Source organism: Ambystoma mexicanum, chromosome 10 (assembly GCF_040938575.1).
Source record: "Ambystoma mexicanum isolate Mex_15411 chromosome 10, UKY_AmexF1_1, whole genome shotgun sequence".
NCBI lineage: Eukaryota > Metazoa > Chordata > Amphibia > Caudata > Ambystomatidae > Ambystoma > Ambystoma mexicanum.
In genome coordinates this window covers 714509638-714533161 of record NC_090932.1, presented here as the reverse complement: position 1 = coordinate 714533161, position 23524 = coordinate 714509638, and positions in this window count along the sequence as shown.

Genomic DNA, 23524 nt, shown 5'->3' with positions numbered 1-23524 from the left:
AAAACCCCAGGTCCGGATGGGCTCCCGGGCGAGTTCTATAAGGCCTATGAAGCCGAACTAGCCCCACTACTCACCCAAGTCTTCAACGAGGCATACGACACAGGCCGACTACCCAGCACCATGAGGGAGGCAACCATCATACCCCTCTTGAAACCTGATAAAGATGGCGCAGAGTGCGGCTCGTACAGGCTGCTATCCCTACTGAACACAGATAGCAAGATTCTTGCGGCAATCCTGGCCATGAGGTTACGCAGAGTCATCCCGTCCCTGATCCACCAAGACCAGACAGCATATGTGCCCGGTAGAACCATTACGGAAAACCTACGCAGACTGCACCATGTTATCCACAGCACTGAAGGCAGACGGACACAATGTGCAGTAGCATCCCTTGACGCCTCTAAAGCATTTGACTCAGTGCGCTGGAAATGGCTCCTGGCCACCATGTCTAAGATGGGAATAGGGCTCAGCTACATAAAATGGGTCACACTCCTTTACACCAATCCAGAGGCCAGAGTACGCATCAACAGCACCTTCTCACACAAATGGGAGCTTTCTCGAGGAACTAGGCAGGGATGCCCCCTGTCACCCATGCTGTATATTATAGCTATAGAACCCGTGGCAGCATATGTGAGACAGGAATACGGGGATGGAGGCATACTAGTAGACGGGGTGAACCATGTGATCTCCATGTACGCCGACGATATGCTCCTCTATCTAACAAACCCCACACACATACTGCCCTACATACTGGAAACCTTAGATAGATTTCACAGATTCACGGGGATCCAGATCAACCGGGACAAATCATGCCTATTCCCCCTCGCCGCCTTGAGCGGGAAAATGGCCGGTCAGCTCCCCGATCTTGCCCTAAACTGGGAACCCTCCTCCTTCAAATACCTGGGCATCAGAGTGCACAGAGACCCCAAGACTGAGCACGTACTGAACACAGTGAGGGCAAAGGAAGGCCTGGCAAGGTCAATGGAGTTCTGGAGCAGGCTGCCGCTATCGGTAGCGGGCAGGGTGGGCCTGCTGAAAATGGTGGCGCTTCCCAGACTGCTGTATTTCTTCACCAATGTACCACACAACATACCACGACAATTTTTCAACGAACTACACAGACTGTGCAGAACATTCTTGTGGCAGGATGGCAGGCGTAGGGTCGCCCTCGAAACGATGCAGAGACCGTATGACAAGGGGGGCCTCAGAGTGCCCAACTTCGAACTGTATTACCTGGCCGGACAATTGAAGCACGTGATACAATGGATGGCCGACGAGGCCACTACGGACACTCGCTTGCTACAGCCGCAAGCCCCACAATTGCTCCTCAGGGACCTGCTATGGTCTGAACCCAAGTCTAAACAACCTCACTCATACCTGATTCGCTTGGGCGTCCAAATCTGGCGGAGGGCCTGTAAGGCTGCACTGATCCCTGACCCCTACTCTCCTCAGATCCCTATAGCCGCCATCATGGCCAACAGACCGGGAAGCCATAGGATAATAAGAGACACTTGGGAACCTTGCGGCGTAGCTACCCTGGGCGACCTGGCGGACGATCAGGGAATTTTAACCTTCGCGGAGTTACAAAAAGTCTCTGGTATCCACACGGGACAGTTCTTACTCCACAATGCAGTGGTTAGGAAACTGGTGACCCGCTGGCCATCAACGGATCCGTTAAACACTGGTCACGAACACATTGAGGACCTGCTCGGGGCGGCCGAGGGTGGCCATGAGACCTCAAGAATATATGACACACTGCTAGACAGCGTCACCCAACGAAACCTCCAGTGTAAGGCAGCGTGGGAACAGGAACTAGGATCACAATTCGAAGACAATGAATGGGGGGCCATAACGGGATACCACAGGAAAGTATCCAGGAACGCCAGGTTGCAACTCATCCAATTCTACATTACGAATAGAGCGTATCTCACACCAGACGTCATCTCCAGATTTAGTGGAGCTGTGACCACTGGGTGCCCCAAATGCAGCGAAGCCCACGCGGCGATGATACATATGTTTTGGGGATGCCCCGCCATTCAGTCTTTCTGGGCCCAGGTCAAAGCCAAGGTGGCCGAGGCGAACATCACCCTAGAAGTTCATACGCCAAAAGCATGCATCCTCGGCATATACCCCAGAAGCAAGAAGAACAGACCACTCAATAAACTAAAAGACCTAATGTATATACTGGCGAAGAGACGCATTGCAATGAATTGGAAGCGCCCGCGGGCCCCCTGCTTGTTGACTTGGTGGCAAGACCTCCGCAAATGGACGAACGCAGAGACAGCGGTCTGGGAGATGGCGCAGTGCCAACAAAGGCAGGACACCTCAGACGACCTACTACAATGGGTGGAGCTAACGGTTACGCTGTTCAGCCCCAACATGGGAAGCTCCTCTGGCGATGACACAGATGACTCACAACAATCACGTGGATGAACTGGTGGTGTAACACGTTTGGGCCCGGACAAGTTGGGATAGGGAGGGGGGAGGGTGGGTTGGGTGTGATTGCACTTTGTTTTTTGTGTATGTTCACGTTGATGACACAATGAAAATAATAAAACAGATTTTAAAAAAAAAAAAAAAGCATGTCACAGTCAACATGTACTTATTCCCCCTAGCCGAGCGAATCACAGGGCCTACAAAGTCGATTTGTAAATCTGACCATGGCAGTGTCATCCCCCGCTTTTGTAAAGGCACCCGGTGCGTGAGGGATGTCGGCTGAAATTGTGCACACACAAGACAACCCTTCAAATATTGGTCGAGGTCCTGCCCCATGTGTGGCCAGTATGCAACCTCTCTTAAGATTTCCAATGTTGTGTGAAACCCCCTATGACCGGCGGTGGCCGCATCATGGGCGTGACTTAACATCAGGCTTCGGAATGAGGTAGGAACCACCCACTGATCGTGGCCAGCTTTGGATTTCCTTACCAACAAACCGTCTTGGATCCGGAACATTTTTGGACATTTCATCAACACTCTTAGGTCCTCTTTCCCAATGTAATCGGTATCCGTCAGGGGAAAGTTCTCAGGGTCCTCAAGGTGCTGGTAGAATTTACCAATAATTGGATCCCCCTTCTGAGCGGTAATCAAATCAGCATCAGGGGTCTCCTTACTCCATTGTGCAATTGAAAGGTCGTTGTGAGCATTTGTCTGGGACCTAGTGATAGCAGTGACCTTGATTTCCCCCAACAGGGACTCAATCTCAATTAGATCCCCTTGGATGGCCCCGGTTTTGGCCAGCTGATCAGCTAAGTCATTTCCAGTTTTGTCTGGTCCCTCTACTTTGGAATGACCCTTGATCTTTTTCCAATAGATGGTCATCTCATTCGAGGTGACCAGATCATCAATGTTTTTGATCAACTTCTCATGTTTCAAGGGTTTGTTGTTAGCACATAACATGCCTCTGGTTTTCCAGTTAACCAGGTGCTCCACGAACCCGTTCCATACATAATCCGAATCTGTGATTATGACCAGTTCGTGGAGTTGATGCTGGACAGCAGTGAGGATGGCCTGATGCACAGCCATCAATTCTGCCACCTGACTACTTCGGGGACCAATTTTGTATCCAGCGGAGGGTTCTGGGGACTCATTCACCCATGCATTCCCTACGCCGGCCACCAGTTCTTTCTCCCCGTCGTTGTCAACATGGTAAGAGCATCCATCCACATAGACAGTGGGCATTCCCTCACACTTGTCCTCTTCAAAGACTTTGTGGGGGGAATTAAGGTATGCCTCCATGTTGTCCTTTATTTTTAGACTTTCGTCCTCGAGACAGTTTTCTCTGGCACAATCATGCAAGTCAGCCAGACCTTGCGCGAGGGGACTCTTCTTGTTTTGGCCATATCGGACCTCCACAGGAAAGCCTTGCATTGACAGAATCCAGGAAGTAATTCGGGAATTACTCACATTTCCGGCCCGGATTCTGTCACTTTGGAGATATTGCAGAGGCTGGTGTGGAGTCTCCACTATGATGTGTTCCCCCTGGATAAACGGGCGGTAATTCTTCAATGCCCACACCGTTGCCAGGAGTGCCTTCTCACAATCGTTGAATTTTTCCTCCACAGAGGATAAAGTTTTGCTCGCATAGGAGATTACTTTATTGACCTTGTCATGCTTTTGGTATAATACGGCCGTCAAGCACGTATTAGAGAACCCTGTCTCCAGGAAGAACTCCTTGTTTCTGACAGGGTAAGCTAGGCAAGGCGCTTGTGAGAGGCTTCTCTTGAGTTGTCTTACTGCCTCGGATTGTTCTGGACCCCATTCCCACTTGACCCCCCCCTTTAGGAGATGAATCAGGGGTCTGGTGATCTCTGCGTAGCCCTCAATGAACTTTCTGCTGTAATTAGTCAGTCCAAGGAGGCTCCTTAGTTCCCGCAGAGTTGTGGGGTCTTTCAGTTTCTGAAGTGCTTCCACTTTCTTTCCCTGGGGACAGAGGCCCTGAGGAGTAATCTCATGCCCCAAGAAATTAACACGGGTTCTACACCACTGTGCTTTCTGAAAGGAAAGTTTTGCTCCGGCGGCCCTCAACTGCGTCAGAACATAACGGATCTCCGCTATGTGTTCCTCCACAGATGAACTTTTGATGAGGACATCATCTACATAAGCCAGGTTACCCCTCGCACCCAGGTCGGGCATGGCCTTATGTAGGAAAATGTTGAATTCATTGCCGGAGTTGAGGTATCCGAAGGGAGTCCGGGTCCATGTGTACTGCTGGCCCCCAAAGGTAAAAGCCAGTTTGTATTGGTCCTCCCTGCTGACAGGCACGGTCCAGTATCCATTGGTCAGGTCTATTGCAGTGAATACCTGTGACCCCTGAATCTGGGCCAGCCCTTGGTCAATGTAGGGCAGAGGCCATCGGGAAGTATGGACCCATTTGTTGAGCTCCCTAAGGTCGGCGCAGAGTCTCCACTGGCCGTTTGGCTTCAATATTCCCAGCACCGGATTATTGAAGGTGCTGTGGACGGGACGGATTATTCCCCGGGACTCAAGGTTCTTAATTATTTCAGTAAGGGACTCCATGGATGCGAGAGGCAAACGATATTGCTTCACAAACACTGGAGTCATGCCAGGGTCCGTGGGGATTGTTGTTGTGTGGATGTCGGTGCGACCACAGTCATATGAGTCTACCGCAAAGAGATCTTGGAAATCCAAGAAAACTTGTTTCAACTGAGTCTACCGCAAAGAGATCTTGGAAATCCAAGAAAACTTGTTTCAACTTTTGCTTTTGTTCCAGAGTCACACAGGCATCAGCTAGGTTGACTCTCTCTTCCACCATCTGCCTGAAGCCTGGAAAGACTTCTGGTTTGGCTATCTCCGCGGCCTCCTCCAGCTGGGTGGAGAAGTCCCTGGTCAGAGTGCTGATTTGGACCGGAGGCTTCAGGTGGGCAAGGCAGCCTTCATGAACCTGGAAAATCACCTCATCCCTCCTGAATTCACAAGTCACATCTTCCTTACCATAAGGGCAGGAAGTGTACACCAGGAAGTTCCCCCCATGCCGGGTAAAAATCCTGTCTGGTATTGTATTGTCCTCACTGTCACTGTCAAAACAGTCCTTGGGGATTGGTCCTAACAGTTCATTTCTAAGATCAATGGAGAAATGTCGGTCATCAACCGCCATTCCAATAATGGTGCCTGCGGCTAGAGTAATACTCTTTAAGTCGCTGTTATCCACCTCTATTGGAATGGTGTCATGTTCTATGTTGACTAATGGTGTTGGGTTTACCCCCAACCCTTGCTGTTGGAGAGAAGCATTTAGATGTATGTAAGCATCAGGGTTTTTCAACTCTTGTCCCCTTTTAACTTTCACTTCCAGGGAGAATTGTCGGGTCCTTTCCGGGATGGTGACTTCCTCTTTAATCTGAATTTCAACTGCATAAGGTAGCAATTGAGCTGACCTAAATGCTTTTTCTGGATCATCAAAGCCCATGGGATTATCCGCTAATCGGGACCAAGCTTTGAAGTTTATTAGGTCCAAACTAATGGCAAAGCGATTGAGAATGTCACTGCCTAAGTAAAAGGCGGCAGTGACGTCTCGCACGACCCAACAATTATGGACTATGCCCTTGTTGCCAATGGAGATTTTGAGCAGACACCTGCTTGGCAGGAGATGTTTGGAATTAGGTGCTTCCAGGTCCATTTCCCATTTGTCTATCAGTTTGAAGGTGGGAATGGCTGGATCTTTTGGGAGTTGGCGAAACATGGCTTCGCTGATGAAGCTCTTACCGTTGTTCACACACACTCAAGCGAGAACAGAGTCCTTCCCATCATTTAACTGAACAGGGATGAACAACTGCTCTCCAATTTGCTGAATATCAGCCAGGCTCTGAGCTGATTTCACATCTTTCTGGACTATAGGAGTGGGAGTTTCTGATTGTGGATTAGTATAGAATTTCAGAGTGTTTCCTTCCAGCGTGGAATACCACTTTAGACTGGAAGGAAGGTTGATTTTCAGAAATAGAGAGGACCCCCCATCACCAGTCTGTTGTCCTACTGCTATTACTGTCACGTCTGGAATCTGGTTGTTCTGGAAGTGAAATTCTACTTGGTCAGATTTTTGTTCAACCATGTGGCAGGTGCCGTTTAAACTAACATGGTTGACACTCTGTTTTAATTTTATTGGTCGGCTAGTCTGGGTCCAGAGGACCTTGTTTACGCAATCTATTAGGGGTGACAACCTTCTCAGGAGGTCATTCCCTAGTAAACAAGGGGTGCCCTCTGGGGTCACAACTATGACCGGGTGTTTCAACTTGTGTCGCCCGATCTTAATGTCCAAGTCTGCAGTCCCCTCAACGGGAATTTCCTTCCCGTCAAAGTTCTGCAGTTGTCCAGGAAGAGAGGTGAGAGGAATTTGGTAATTCTCTCCCCTTCCTGCATTCAGTTCGTCAAAGGCCCTTCTGGACAGAAGGGTAGCTTGAGATCCAGTGTCCACCAGTGCCGAGATTGTACCCTGCCCCTGTACTTGTACCCGGGCATAATATCTTCCCTCCTTCTCCTCAAGGGGGCACAGATAATGTACATTTTTGGACAACTGGTGGGCTAATTTTCTGGTTTTGGACATCGCGAGAGAAGAATTTTGGGCAGAATTCTGTGGAGAGCCTTGGGAATCTGAAAGAAAAAGTTGGCAACTGGAGATCAGAGCCATTGTGGGTTCCCCTGGTTCCGGTTCTGGGCCGCCCCCCCCTTTTTGGAGGCAGTCACCAGGATGGGTTTGAACCAGGGGGTTTTCTTGCTGTTGGTTCTGGGATGAGATGGTGGGCGGCGGTAGCTCAGTCTCCACATCTCCCCAGTCTGGATTTGCATCCCTAGGAACCCATTTTTCTTTGGGAGGAGTTCCCCCCTCTCTGAAGGAGAAGATCCTTTTCCCAGGATCCTCTGAGGATCCCTCTCCCTCAAATTGGAAGATCTGTACCTCCTCCTCAAACTGAGTCTGTTTGGGTCTTTTGTTTCTCCTACCCCCCCTCTGCTCCTTAGGAGGCAGACTTTCAGGGGCAAGAGATTTTGTTTCCGGTTCCTGGGTTTCCAGGGGCTGTTTACAAGTGAGGAAGGAAGCTTCCTCCAAGGCTTTACACCCCCCTTCCCTTTGTGCCTCCTCCCTGGGAACCGGTGAGTTATCGGGGTGCTGCCCCCGTCATTGTTCTGGAGCACCAGGTCCAGAGTTGGTTGCGTTCTGCGCCGGCACGCCCATCTGAGGGTTCTGCTGAGCCCTCAGTATGTGACCCAGATCCCGCGCCATGTTTTGAACCTGGCGCTCTAACTGGGAAACCCGCTCAGGCTGATACGGGGCCCTGTTTTCTCCCCTGGGCTGATCCCGGGAAGGGTAGCTGTCCCTCCTTTGGTAATACCCCGGGTTGGGAAGATTTGGGTACCCCTCCCCCCTTGGCCTCCCCTCTCCCGGATTCAGTGGTCTGGGCTCAGGGAATTGGGGAAAGAAGGATGGATGGTTTTGGGGCTGAAAGTCAGGTGAATACCTGGGGAAAAAGTTCTGCCCAGGGTTTGGTAAATTTCTGCCCTCCTGTGGGAAGTTTGGAGGGAAGTTCCCTGGGTTCGGTGCTCGGTTGGATCCCCCGCCTTGGGCTGGGGGAGTCCACACATAACCCAGGATTGGACTGTTACCTTTGTAGCGAGGACTTACATAGTCAGGAGAGCGAGGGACCCCATTGGGGCTGCCTCCCTGGCTCCCTGTCTGTGACTGGCCCGAGGACCTTCTGGGCCTAGCATTATTAGGTGCAGGTAGGTTTTTAGGCCCCCCCATCTCCAAATCCAAAACGGGAGTGACCTTTACCTCTGCCACCTTGGCAGCAGCAGGGGTGCTGTTGGCTTTGGGGTTTTTCTGGGCATTACTTTTGCTATCTACCGGTTTCTGCACCTCATAGATCCGGGTAGCCTGTTCAATGACCCAGTCTAAAGATCTTTTCTCGTGAAAATCCCTCACGAGCTGGGTCATGATATATTTGGGCAAGGCATGGAAAAACGTATTAATAATTTCTCTGCTATCCGTGCGCACCCTTCTTGTGGTCTGTGCAAAAGCACGCTTTAACTCCTGCACAAATTCTTGTGGGGCCTGATCCTCCCCACATTGCAAATTGTAGGCTGCCTTGCGAGCCTCTTGAGGATTTCTGTGAACAGAAAAATGTTTCAGGATGGCCGCCTTATAGGTGGACCATCTTAAATGATTTTGGTCCTCCAGCCCCGCAAAGAAACTGGAGTATTCCGGGGAGAAGGTCCACTTTACATATTGAATACAGCTTTGGCTGTCCTTCAAATGGAAAGTCTCCATCATTTGCTCAAACAGCTCTAAGTGCTCCCAAACAGAATACTTAGCGTTCTTATGGTAAGGCGTGATGACGCTCCTGATTGCCTTAATCTGTTTTAAGGGGTCCTTTAGCAAGGCCCTTTTTGCCTTATTGGCTTTTTTAGTTCGGGTAACCCTTGTCCATTCGTCCTCGGACTCAGAGGCACTGCTCCCGGAGGTTCCCGTCTGTTCTTCCAGGTTTTCCCGGATTCTGCGAGCCTGGGAATGGCTGGCAGAATGTGGGGACCTGGTCTCCTGTGTCCTGCGCAGTTCAGAGGAGTCTTCAGATTCCTCCTTGCTGCCAGGATTTGATGGGTACCCCTTCCACTGACCTAACTGGGCAGAGGTTTTCAGGATGCCCTTAATGGGCCTACTCTCCTGGGGTTCCCCACTGAACTGTACTGTACCTGGGTGCCCATACCCGGATGCCCACCCCTCCATTCCTGGGTGGTACTGGCCTATGAGCCCCATGCTTCTGGCTGGATAGTAATCTGCCATCCCTGTGGTCCTGTGCTCACGTGCGCCAGGGGACATGGGGGTGGCAGAGTCCAGGGACTAAGAGGTATGAGGGCCTCTGGTACTAGGGCTCCTGAGGTTATGCTCCGGAGTTTCCATTTCCCAGCGAACCTCATCTCTATCCGCCCCTGCTCCCTGTTGCAATGCAAGAGCCTGCATTTGTGCCTTCAGTTCCTCAGTTAAGGCCTTACTGGACTCTATCAGTCTCTCCTGCATCGCTACCTGTTGCTGGAGCCTCTCATTGTGCTGGCAGAGAGCCTCATTTTCCCTCTGTGCTTCCTGGTTGGTCCTGGAGAACTGGGCCAGTCTTTGCTGCAGGAGGGTTACCTCCTGAGCTGTGTCCCTATTGGCCTGCTCCTTTCTTGCTAGAGCATCCTCCACCCTCCTGGTGTGCTCTAACAAGTTCTGGTGTTCTTTTTGGAGGTCACCCAGTCCCTGGTGGGCCAGGTGATTTTCTTCCATTTTCCTTTTTAAGTGGCAGACTTCCTGGCCTAAAGTGTCTCTTTCCTGACTAAGAGCCTGCATCTGCGCCGCCAGGTCGTCCCTTTGCCTTTGGAAGGCGCCGGCTTTCTGGCGCTCCTGATCAAACTCTGCCTGGGTATCCAGGTCTTTCAGGATCAGTTTATTGCTCTCCTCTTTCTCTCTGTCTAGTTGGATTTGCAGGGTGGCTACCTGCTCTGTGCATGCCCTGTTGAAATTGATCTGTTGCTCCAGCTTTTTCTGGCTCTGCAGTAGGGAGTTCAAACTGTCTTGGTGCTCCTTCTGCAAGGCCAGAAATCTGGTATCCTGGTCTGTCTTTTCCTGTTGTAGGATGCCCATATCCTCTTTTATTTTAATGATATATTGCCTACTATCATTTTCTGACTCCTGGCTCCTCTGCAGCCTCTGCTCAGAAGAGTCCAGATCAGATTGGGCCTTCTGTAATGCCATCTGTTGCCTATTTGCCAGATTTTGGCTTTCAGCACATCTATCCTGCATGTCTCCCATATATAGGTACAGGTATGCTGCTATCCTGGCAATCTTATTGTGTTCCTCTTTGGCTTTAGGAGCCATATATAGTTCACTCAGGGCCACATGTAAGGGACCCTGATCTCTATATATATCTGACCCTGTTTCAGTGACCTGTTGTGTGATGGCCTGCAACCACGCATCCTGGCCCTGCTCAGCCCATTCACCTCTCACAAATAGTTTATGTAAGAGGTGCTCTCTGGCTATTTTCATGTCTACTAAGGTCGTCATTCTAGAGATTGGTCTCTGTCCTGACTTACAGAAGTTTGTATTTTATTTTTGCAGAACAGAACTTTTCTTGGAGTGTCCCTTTTGAGGAGTGCTTTACAGCGTAATGCAGCGTGGTGATCCGACTGGATGTATGTATCCCGTCAGTTAGCACACTGTATTAAGCTGCACAAGTGGTATTCTAACCCAAACGTCCGGCCCGAGCCCCCAATTTGTAAGAGGATTCAATTCAACACTACAACTAAGTCAACGCCTAGTCTATAATACTGAATGAAAACCCTTATTGATATATCTTTATGTCCAGTTCATGCGTTCTGGATGACTACCCCTATATAACACCCCTCTCTTGGAATCCCCCTGACCCCACTGAGCCAAGAAGTAGCTCTGTTTTGCAAGTTAAAAGGTTTATTTGAAACTTTAAACAATATAGATATATATATCACACTTTATAATAAATTAATAATTGAATATCACACTTAATCTAATATGATAAACATTAACAACGGAGAATCTGGCACTAGCACACTTCTTTATAATCAATGATGAGTGGTTATAGGATGGATAAGATAGCAACAATACTTTTATGGTTTCCAATGGATGCAAGGTGGAATGAAATGCAGTACAGAAAATACTCAATATGATTTCAACAAAACAATGTAATCACTTTTCTCTGGCTATTCACTCCCCCCCCTCTTTATGCAATGCAAGGAAATGGGAGGAAAGCGCACAGTTCTCAGAAATGCAATCAATGTAATTCAGTTCAATCCCCAGCAAGCTTAAAGAAAACAGATAGGAGTTTTGAAAACACAGGCCCAAATGCTTTTATATGTGCTAGCAATGGATGAGAAATATGCTGGAAATGCTTTTAATTCCCTTTCAGAGGTTCAGGGTGAGTGATAGCTACTCTCTATGAATTCAGGATCACCTTAACAATGCTTTAGTAGTAACTAGCGGGTAAACGAAGTTTTTGGCAAGGAAAAGCAAAACTGCTGTCTTTTTACACGTGGAGAAATTTGCAAATCGCGGCAAAATTCGCGCGTGCGTTTTCCGCGATTTCGGTAAAACTATAAGGGGTAGGAATGTGGTTCTTGGTGCGATTCAAAGCTAAGATTCTAAGCTTTCAAATGAAAGTTACTGCAAGTCTCTAGCACAAACGGTCGCGGAGATATGAGCGATTAAATAAAGGTCGTTTTTCAGATTTGAAATTTTAAAGTTCAAAAAGACAAGTGCAGCTTGCAACTAGAAAATGACAGGTAACAGCTTTGCAAATGACAGGTGACAGGAGACAGTTCTACTTAGATTAAACTAGATTGAATTATATTATTTAACTAGAAGATTGGTTCTGCACAGTTTTCTAGGTACTCACACTATATTTTGAGTGAAATGGGCCTCATCACGGATCTGGTCAGGGTTTTAGACTGGGCTCTGGTCTCTCTCTGGGCACAGTGTCTGGTCTCTGGAACTGCTCGCTCTCTGGTCTGGTCTCTTAGTTCTGGATAGATTGAAGTCTCTAGTTTGGCTTTCTGGAGGTTGATGAATTTGAAGTCTGGATCTCTGGATGTTGTATGGTCCGGCAGAGCGCGTTGCAGCAAATGGAATTGAAGGTCCCTATCTGTCCTGTCTGTCTGCTTTTATGTGTTTTGAGAGTGGGTGTGTATGTTGGTCATAACTAACTTGCCTCTCTCACTTGTCATTGGTCAAATTTCCATTCCTCACTTGATTGGCAAAGCTAAGTTGTGTCAGAGTGATGTCATTTTATGGCTTGCAGATAGGACACTCCTCTGTCAGATTGCACACATTCTATATTTGATAACAAAAGACATATTTCACAGTTACACAGTTGCTTGAAATTACATATACATGGTGTGGCTGAATTTAGCCATGTCTCTGTCCAAATCTGTTGTTTCTAAGAGCTTGCATTCAGAAATGGCACATAATTGACTTTTTAACTGATTTTTCAATTTCTGACATTGACCCAACTTTACATACATGTGCGCAGGGAGTATGGACATTAACTGATGAAGTTTCAGATTTTTAACATGCATACATTTAGAGTAATATCCACTTTTCCGCTGACACCCCCCTGAACATACCACCGGTTCTAAAAACCTCTTAAACTGTGGGCAGAAAAATCACAAGAATTATGGTATCATTTATAAAATTTTCACATGTCCGCTCTATGAATGATCCATCTTTTTAAAGTTATGTTCTGGCTCCAAAGGGGTGTGGTTTCCTCTCAGCACAAGGTAGAAATACTGGTTTATCCAGTTCTGCCAAGCCAGCTTCTGTCTCCAGTTTCTCCCCCTCCCAGTTTCTGCCAAGAGTAAGCCACTTTTACGACCCCTGCAATATAAGATTTGCTTGGGTCCTGAAAGGCTCATTGTTCAAGAGGAAGCCATTTATGATCCTCTCAATAAACCCTCTGCCTGGGTGAAGGGAGTTGCATTGTTCACTCTCCTGCAGAGCACAGGTAATTCAATTATCAGATAGATGGTATATTCTTAGTGTGGGCATCAGAAGGCAGCTAAGCCTGGGAATGCATTTGTTCAAGTTTCACTCCTGTTGGGGGTAGCTGTCAAGCAAAATCAAGTTCCTTAAGCCAGACTTTCAGCTAACTGTCATGTTTTTTTGTTGCTTTTTAAATTAACTTGCAATTTTACACATGCAGCTAGAATGCTGATTCCAAGTGCAAAACTATGACATTTCAACAGTTACAAACTATCTGACAGTCAAAAGTAGGTCACTTATTTATATTAACATTTGGATTTTTAGTGTCTTTAAATCCAGTGCAACTTAAACTGCTGACTGCATAGCAGTTTTGTTATAAGCATTGTTCTGGGCTCTTCATTTCCCAGATTTTGTATGCACACAAAACTCCATTCTGCCAAATGTCTGCTGGTGTTCAGTGAATATTTTGCACATATTGCAATGTTTGAAATAGGCATTTTGGCTTGCCTTCAGAGAAACACAGGGTGGTTTTAAAACGCCGGCATTTGGATAGTGGTGAGTACTGGTACTGCACCCATTTTTGGGATTTAAGAAATGAATTCCCCACAATTCTAGGTTGCATTTGGCAATCAGCATTGCCATTCCCAATGGTTTCAGACTACTGTGCGGGTAGTCCAATGGTGGTTTTAAAACGCTTTGAAGCTAACCGGCGCTACTGTTTTTCCTTTGGCAACCCATTTCCCTCATGGCAACCCGGCCTATCATTCTCGCACTGGTGGGTGGCAAGTGAGGCAACCATTTTGGTATGCGCACAAACTGCGCAGCTTTCCTGGATTTCGGCACACATGTGGGTTTTCCGCCATCTTGAATTTTCTAAGCCCACAGCACCAAATGTTGTAGCATGATAGCTTAAACGTGGGTCAGGACACCCAACAATGTGTGCAAGCATATCTTGGCTAGATTCTTCTGTTCATGGAGCCAGTTGTTCATATTCGTTTTTAACCTCTTGTGTTGTATTTTGCAGTTAGGGATTTTAGATGAATAGTAATGTAATGCAAATTAGCAGAATATCAAGACTAGTTGCTTATTTTAAGGGAAAGAAAATGTCAAGTAATTGCTGTGGTTTGTGCCTTATTACATATTTTTGAATAGGTGAGAATTGTCTGTGTGCGCAGCTAAAAATCTTCTGAGTGGCATCAAGAAGGAAGCTGGGCAAGCGCACATGCGCACAGCATATGGGGGACACTGGTGACCATTCATAATTGCACATGTGCCTCAATGTGTCATGACTTGCACATGGCACCCTTGTACATTCGTGTGGCACTGCTAACCCAAGGGGGCAGGGAAACACATACAGCAGGAAGGCTAACAATAATGGAGATAGTGAAGCCAATACATGAAGATGGAACATGAACAAACAATGGATCTCAATGTCCAAAACAAAAAGGCATGCTAACCATGCACTAGACAAACAAGCATGAATCCCACTAGGGGTGTATACACAGGTCGGGCTTGAGACTGCCCACAAATATAATGGAAGCACAATGCCTCTGTGTAAGTTACTTTTACATGCTGCACTCCTTGCAAGGCCATGGAAAGGGGAAGCAGGAGTGGCATATTTGTCTGGACCCTAAGGCACAAACAAGGAGGGTACCAACATGAGACAAGCCTGAATGGGTCCAGCTGTAATCTACAGTGGATGCCCCTAGCTGCCACACAAAGCAACACACTGTCACATAAATGCACAATACACAAAAACAAGTTTTTAAAAATCAGAAATGCCCATGAAGAGGTGCAAGGTGCACGTCAACACCCACACATTTGGACGTTGATAGAAAATGAAAACCTCCATGGTTAATGGGCTGCATGGCTAGCATGGATCAGGAGACCTGTCACTGCTGTTGCTACCCTCTGGTGTTCCATCAGAAAGTAGTAGTGGTAAGGGAGGATCACCACATATAGCCCTGGTCTGGTCCTCCATGGCAGTGGCCATGTGGGACTGAGATGCTTGCATCTCCAACATGATGGCTCAAAGGTCCCCTTACAACACCTCACGGGATGCACACAGTTCCTCTGTGATGGTACGAGTCATCAGTTGCATCTGCTGTTCAGACCGCCTACTGCTGGCTGCCTTGAGTGCAGCCAGTGTAGTTCTGAGGGACCTATACTCTAACTTCAGGGCTTCCCTGTGGACCCGAACCTCTGCTGCCATGGATGCACGCAGAGCCCTCAGTTCTGCCAGTCGCCTTCTGTTGCTGGCCACCATGTTCAGCCTGTGTGAGTGGCATGTGGACCGCAATGCCTGCTGCTGGTGCTCCACCTGTCTTGCTGGGGGTATCATGGAATTGGCCACCCTATCTATTCCCTGAGCAAACATCTGATATGAAGGAGCCTGTTGTGCAACAGCATGCATGCACTGCTCCCACAAAGTATCACCAGCTAGCACATGGCCACCGCTTTGGCGGTCCCCACGCCTTCATTGGCCAAGGGAACCTGGCCCTTGATGTGATGGTGCTGGCTGTGGCTGCAGGACTGCATCTCTCCCTTGATCAGCTGGTCCATGACCTGCAGTCAATACTGTGGAGTGTGACCCGGCAGCCATAACCACCACAGACGGACGTGCCAACACTGACTGTCCCTGTAAGGGGTTGTCCCCCCTTGAGACATTTGGGATACAACAGTGCCCACAGTCAATGCACTCACCTCCAACATCACAGAGGTATCCATATCCATTTCACCACCAGAACCAAAGGTTTCCTCAGAGGCAGACTCAGACTGAGTCAGGGCCAGGATGGCCTGTAGCACCAGTGGATCGTCATCGGCTACCACACCACGTCCTCTACTGGTGGTTGGTCATGGCTCAGCATCCTGTTCCTCCTCCACCTCCTTATCTGCATCCAGTGCTTCTTCAGCTGCACATGGACAGAAAAATACATGAAGAGCCATGTATATAGCATAGCTCACATACATAGGCATCACAATGTCGTCATGCAACACATCACCCTGCCATGTCACAAACTCCATCACGTATGCAGTGTCAATGCAAGTGAAGGGTAGCATGAAAGCAGCCATGGGCGTGTGTGGAAGGGCTAAATACAGCATGTAGTGCATGGTGCTTAGCACCTGCTTCACACACAAGCACCTGACTGGCATAGTTCATTCACCAGCATCACTGATGCAAATACACATATGCCACGTAGCATAGCCATGCCTGAACTGCAAAACTGCATAAGATGGAACTTGCTGACTACTGTCCCAGAGCCATGTAGAATGGATGTGACATGACATGACATTTAATTCACAAACTCAATACATACAAGTGTAATAAGGTGCTATGATGCAAGGGTGGTGGAATAGAGTGAAGCCAAGCACACCCATCCCATGAGGCTAGGTCACATTGACATCAAGCGAGTGAATAGGCACGGTGAAGGTGAGACGTGGGGTTGGAAGTGGGAGTGGGCAGTGCAGTACATGGGAATGGCATACTAATAAAATACAACTAGATGATTAGAAATGAAAATGCAGCAGGCTGGTGGAAGCGTAAGTGCAGACATCAGGTGTCTATTGCTGGTAGAGAGTTGTAGGGATACAGTGAGCAGCCACCGAGTGTGGGGGATGTCAGGTAGGCAATGCATGGGCACAACTGGTGGCTCAGTGGCCCGTGTCAGGGATCAGAGTATGGGCAGGTGACTAGTGCATTCTCTCAGTCATCTAGGACTCCAGCAGGGGAGAGGAGGTTGAGAAAGCACAACACATGAGGAAGCATCAGAAGTGCCTCCAGACCCGGAAAAGGTTCACCTCCAGTTCCATTGAGGCAGGGAGACTGTACCAGAGGGAGGCCCCAGCCAAAGATAGACATTAACCACAAACTAATTGCTATGAGAAATAACTGACCCTGAAGGAGTAGGAAAGGGATAATCAAAGACCATGAGAAGGAAGCAAATTTGGAAACTGGAGTTGAAGGAACTGCGGCACCAGGGCCTAGAAGGCCCTGTGGACAATGCACATGGATTGGAAATGAACAGTCATAGACACTGGGAGCCAATGCCATCATCACAGTCCTAGGGAGATACAATACCTGGCCCCAAGAGAAAAGGACAATTCCACAGTCCGGGTCTGGATATGAGTTGCAGAGGCAAAAGAGTAGATACAAAGAAATCTTGGTAGAGGCCTTTGCAGTACTCCACCATAGATATGACCCATCCTCCGGAGACAGTGAGCTGCTGGGGGAAGGAGAGGAAAGGAAGAATACCCCTGAGGAGGTGCAGCTGGCAGGCTGACCTCTCAGAGACATCCAAGAGGTGTGGAGAGAAGGCGAGTGTGGAGTGTAAGATTGTCACAGGTAATCCACCATCACAGGTTGGAGCAGGAAGAGAGTCAAGAGAGGCTGGACAGAGTGTGACATGGAAGGAGTAAGCAGGTGTGGTGATGGGGTTTGTCACAGTGTGCAGCATATTGTGCATATGCAGTCTGCAGTACAACAAGCACGTTCCAGTCCACCATGACATGGTTCACCCATGGCAGTCATGTAAATGCAGGCAGATCTGCCAGACAATCATTACACTTCATCCAAGTAACATACACATGTCCTAGACACACACGCATCACCAATCACCAGATATTCCCTCATACATTGGCAGGTCTCCCATGCCTTGGATCTGCTCCACATCAATCATATCACTAATGATCGCTTCATGTGGCGTGAGTTCTTCATCCTCTTGTGGTGGTCCACATCCAGTTGCCAGAGTAGAGGCGTAGTTGGCACCCAGCTTACATTTGGCTCAGCGCCAGAGGTCATTCCAATGCTTCACTGCCTCAGAAGCTGAGCGCCTCTCAATGCCTAAGGCATTAATACGATCGGCGACACACTGCCAGTCAGCCATATGCAGGGCAGGCGCATGTGTGCTTCCTGCCTGCACAAGCATGTCATGTTCATGTTTGTGCACATAGTCCATGAGGATCCGGTGTTCCTCATCATTAAAGCTCCTCTTCCTCAACATGTGGGTCTCCTGTGCCGTGCCTTGGGACTGAGCCTGTTCACCTACTGCACGCTTTGCCTTCTTGCAAGGTTGTGCAGACCCTGAGTGGCTGGGACCACTTGGGTCAGTTGGGGCTGGAGCACTGGTGGACTGGGCTGTGGCATCACCCACTGATGGTGTGACTGTAGGTAGCCTTGCAAGCATCTGTACCTGGGTGTTGGTGGCTGGACCTTTGTCAACACGTCTCTTACCCATGGAGATACAGACATCTGCCACTGGGTCTCTACGGGCCTGGGCCGGGACCACTACAGGGCTGGCTGGGTGACCCTGAGCCTGGGTGGTGGTTGCTGCAGCTGCCCTTGCAGCTTCCTCACCCTGCCTGGTCTGGACAGCTGATGCCAATGCTGCCCCAGTACCCCGGGTGCTGGTGCTTGGAACTTTGTCCACACATCTCTTGCCCTTGGAGCCACGGACATCTGCCCCTGGGTCTCTACTGCCCTGGGCTGGGACCACTACAGGGGTGGCTGGGTGACCCTGAGCCTGGGAGGTAGTTGCTGCTCATGCCCCTGCAGCTTCCTCACCCTGCCTGGCAATGCTGCCCCAGAACCCCAGTTGCTGGGAACGTCAGCATCAGCTGCATCTCCTTGACCCTGTTGGGTGGAGGGCATGGCTCTCCCTGCATGGCCCCGGGCACCTTGGCCACCTCTGCCACCTTGGGCACCTTGTCCTCCGTCACCTCCACCACCTCATCCACTTTTACCTCCCTTCCCACTTGTTGCCCTCCCAGTCATGGCACTGATGGATTAGTGCAATGGGAGGTGCAGCTATCAATTGTCCTGGGCAATTTGAGTGAGGGGGCAGTGTACGTGATGTCAAACATACCAGTGTGCCCCAGCAAGGCTGGGGAAAAATAAACAGGCCGCGTAATGCACAGGCATCCCAAAAAAGAAAAGTATGTGTACATGACCCGTCAGTAGCCCACGTGTAAAGGAAAAAGTAACTCAGTACGCAACTCACCATCAGCATCAAAAGTACACGTGTGTGTGCGCGGAGGCAATCCCCACCAAAACAAGATGCTCGCACGGTCGCAGTAGTGAAGAGTTTGCTTGGAAACGAAGTCCACACATCCGTCCGCTATAACTCACACAAGTGTGTGATGCTCTCCTACGCACTACTTTATCCCGATACTGAACGCCACACCCAACATTCAGCTTGTGTCACATAAATAACGCACTTAGGCCTTTACCTCTGATTTCACGCTGATGCGCACTTTCTGCACATGCTGAGTGACTCTGTTTCGGGCTGCACATGTGAGTAACACAGAAGACCCACGCTCCTGCCTCCAAGTGCCCCAAGCTGCTTCCTATGAGCCATATGCTGCTGCCTGCCCACTTTGTGTGCCTGCTGCCCACATGCCCTGCATTTTTGATTCCTGCTGTAAAGCCATTGTGTCACAACCTTATCCCCACCAAGGGCTCACAGGGCCCTAAGGACCTTATTCTGGTCCCCTCGGATGCCTTGGAGCCAGTCCTGGCGCTGTTGGCATAGGAGACGCTTGCTGGGACAGGGTTTCTATGGACAGAGGACAAGCATGGCCTCCCCCATGTGGAATACTGGGGAACTACATTCTGCGGTCTAGCCTTCAGGGTGGCCTTCAGGGTGGCCTTCAGGGTGGCCTTCAGGGTGGGCCCCGCCCTTCAGGGTGGGCCCCGCCCCAAACGCCCCAAAGAAACCTGGGATACCGCCGCCCCAAAGACACCTGGGATACCGCCTTGCTATTTAAACCACGCCCAACTAAGGGCACGCGCTTCGCGTTATTCTGCCTTTCAGCATGACGCTCATCAGATCCTGCCCTGCCATCTTTACCTGCTCTGCATCATCCATCGGCTTTGAACTCATCCAAGGCAAGAACCATCGCCACACTTACCTGCTCTACAGCATCCATCGGCTTCGAACTCATCCAAGGCAAGAATCAACGCCATCCTTAGCTGCTCAGCAGCATCCATCAGCTTCGAAGTCATACAAGACAAGAATCATTGCCATCCTTACCAGCTCCACTAGTGGCCTGGAAGGCCAACATCTTCAAGATATCTTTCATCCCGACGGATTCCCGGGGAACATTCTTCTCCTGGTTGTCGCGACCTACAGAACAAAACAAAACCACAGGTTAGCCTCTTGCTAGGACGCTCCCAGTGCCGCTTGGCATTCTTCTTACCTATTTGAACCGGGCTTCGGCTTCTACCGCAGCACTCGCCACCTACAACGAGAAGCGAGAAAGACATTATTGCAAATTCAACTAAAGACTTTGCTTGCATCTAAAAGACATTGCATTCACCTGAAAGACTTACCTGAATGAAGGAGTTGCAGCCGGCCTGAACTCGGCCCTCGCCATTGAAGAAACTCGGCGGAGCGGTGCCACCTTTCGACGCGCCCATGACCAGCGTGGCAGGACGGAGAGCGCACCTTTATAGAAAACAAGGTGAGAGACATACTCTGGGTAACTGCAAGGGGAACTCGGGAGGTGGGTTGCAAGGAGAGAACCAAAGCTTATCTCCCCCTCCTATCTTCTAGAATTGCCCCTCGATTATCCAGATCCCAGGACAGGCGAAGGGTTCCCGAGAGCATCCCAGCTATTCGAGAGGCACCCCGGTGGACCAACAAGGTGAGCGTTACAGAACGCGAAGACCTAACTAAATCATCCACCTGGGCGTCTACCATAGAAACTTCGGAAGCAGACCAGTTAGCCAGTTGTTGGGGAAGTTACGCGCGGAGGTACATTCTGTGCGGCAGGAAACCAACGCATTACAAAGGTAGTTGATTGTTGCCAAGGAGAGGATGGATGACCTCGGGAGGCAACTTCTTCAGTCACAAGCAGGACAAGCCCCATTGCCCTGAGTTGGTCAATCCTCCTCGGCTACCACAAGCAATCCGGTTCAGACTAACCTCCCTTGGGCTGTGCTACTGGCTCCTCTGAAACGGTTTGCCGGAGATCCCCGGCGATACAATGTCGCCTCCATTTTCTGTGCAGGCCTGGGGCGTTCCTTTCGGATCATGCACGTGTGGCTTTTGTTTTATCCTACCTTAGTAGGAGTGCAGCTGACTGGTCAGTTCCATTTATTAGCCAAAATTACCCTCTCCTTCAAGACTTTGATGGATTTCAGCAGGAGCTGGAAAAACTTTTCGCCCGACGCCACCATGGACAGGCCCTAGATAACAAACTCTTGTCTCTTCGTCAAGGGAGCCAGGATCTGCTGACCTACATTGCGATGTTCAATTGACTGGTGGTTGAGGCAGATTGGCCTGAGGATAAACGGACTACGTTATTCCACCGGGGTCTTTGTGGGGAGATAAAGGACGTCTTGGCCCAAGTGGTGGACCCACCCCGGGATTGTGCCAAGTTCATTGGTTTGGTAGTCCAGTTGGATCGTCGACTACAAGATAGGAAGAGTGACCGAGGGAAATCACATTCGCGCCCCTTATTCGTACGTCCCAAGGATCATGCTCTGTCGGGCTCTGACGGAACCAGTGAACCCATGCAGATAGGAGGGGTCAGGCCACTGTTAACCAAAGCCGAAAGGGACAAAAGGAGAGAGATGCAATTGTGCCTGTATTGTGGGAAAGCAGGCCATTTCTTAAAAGAATACCCGGTCAAGCCCCCCAGACGAACCGTCGGTGCCACAGTTAATGAATACCCCGAAGAGGAATAGGGAAACAAACAAGCCCGGCAATTGTGGGGCTCCAATTATCGAGCGAAGAAATCCAGCTTCAGACCTCCCATTTTGCACTACCGGTGATTCTAATTCCACACCAACAGTCGTCGGATGTGCATTCGTTGGCAGCCTACCTCGACAGCGGAGCAGTGGGGAACTATATCGATCAAGATTTGCAGTAAAGATGGGCCTAGTCCTGTGCCCTAAGCCAATCGCAGAAACCGTAGCCACAGTTGATGGCACTGAAATCGTTTCAGGTCCTGTGTCAGAGTGCACTACTGAACTTACCCTCCTGTGCGAAGATGGGCATCGCGAAATTATAGTATTTGACCTGATCAAAGCTCCCCAGTTCTGGCTGATCCTGGGAATGCCATGGCTGGTTGCTCATAACCCAGAAACAACTGGCGAGCGCGCAAACTGGTTTTTGCCCACAGCTGTACGCATACTTGTTACCCGAAAGGGTGGAAAACAAAACTTGCAAATTCCCCAGTGCGGGGGGGATTGGCTCGTGCCCTCGGAGGGGTCGCAACCCTGCCAGTTCACTACCAAGATTTCCAAGACATTTTACAGAAGGAGCAGGCAAACACGTTGCCCCACCACAGACCTTACGACTGTCAAATCGACCTGCTACCAGGAGCCCAGATTCCATGTGGATGCATTTACGCGCTCACTGAGCCTGAAAATCAGCACCTGAACAGGTACCTGAAGCAGTACCTGGCCAATGGGTTCATCCGCCCATCCAAGTCATCGGCCGCGGCGCCGTTATTCTTCGTTCTGAAAAAGGAAGGTGACTTAAGAACGTGTATAGACTATCATGCGTTAAACCAGGTGACCATCAAAAACCGCTACCCACTACCATTGATTCCGGAATTACTGGACCAGGTCAAAGAGGCCAAAATCTACACCAAACTGGGCCTGAGAGGGGCGTACCACATGGTGCGTATCAAAGAAGGGGACTAGTGGAAGACAGCCTTCCGTACCAAATACAGCCTGTTTGAGTATCAAGTAAAGCCGTTCGGCCTATGCAACGCCCCTGCTGCATTCCAGTACTCTATGAACGACGTCCTCCGAGAACTCATTGACATCTGTGCTCTTGTATACATCAACGACATTCTGGTGTACTCAACGTCTGAACAAGAGCACATTGAGCATGTACGGGCAGTCCTGGCTAAATTCTGCGAACACCATCTGTAAGCGAAACTGGAAAAGTGCTCATTCCATGTTAGAGAGGTGGAATTCCTGGGTTTAGTCCTTTCCCCAAGGTATACGAATGGACGCTTATAAGGTGGACGCAGTCCTCAATTGGCCAGCCCCCACTTCAATTAATGGTGTCCAAAGCATGTTGGGGTTTGCAAATTTCTATCACCGCTTCATCCCGGGTTTCTCCCAGGTTGTGCACCCAATTACTTCATTGCTCAGAAAATGCAACAAGACTTTTAATTGGACTGAAGAAGTGGAAAAGGCCTTTCAAGAACTCAAGACCAGGTTCACCTCCGCCCCCATTTTGCGACATCCGCGTCCAGATGTTCCCTACATTGTGGAAACCGATGCGTCCAGTCTGGCCATGGGAGCGGTTTTGTCCCAAAAAGATGGCTTTTGGTCACGGAAGTTCATGCCTGCAGAGCTCAACTACGCCATCACCGATAAGGAGTTATTGGCCATTAAAGCAGCCTTTAAGGCCTGGCGACACTACCTGCTGGGGGCCAGGCACACCGTCACTGTAATAACTGACCACAGGAATCTCCAGTACCTAAAAGGAGCGAAGGCTCAATCATCACAGCTACGCTGGGCCCTTTTCTTCACAGAATATGACTTTGTGATCACGTACCGACCTGGGGTCAAAAACGGTA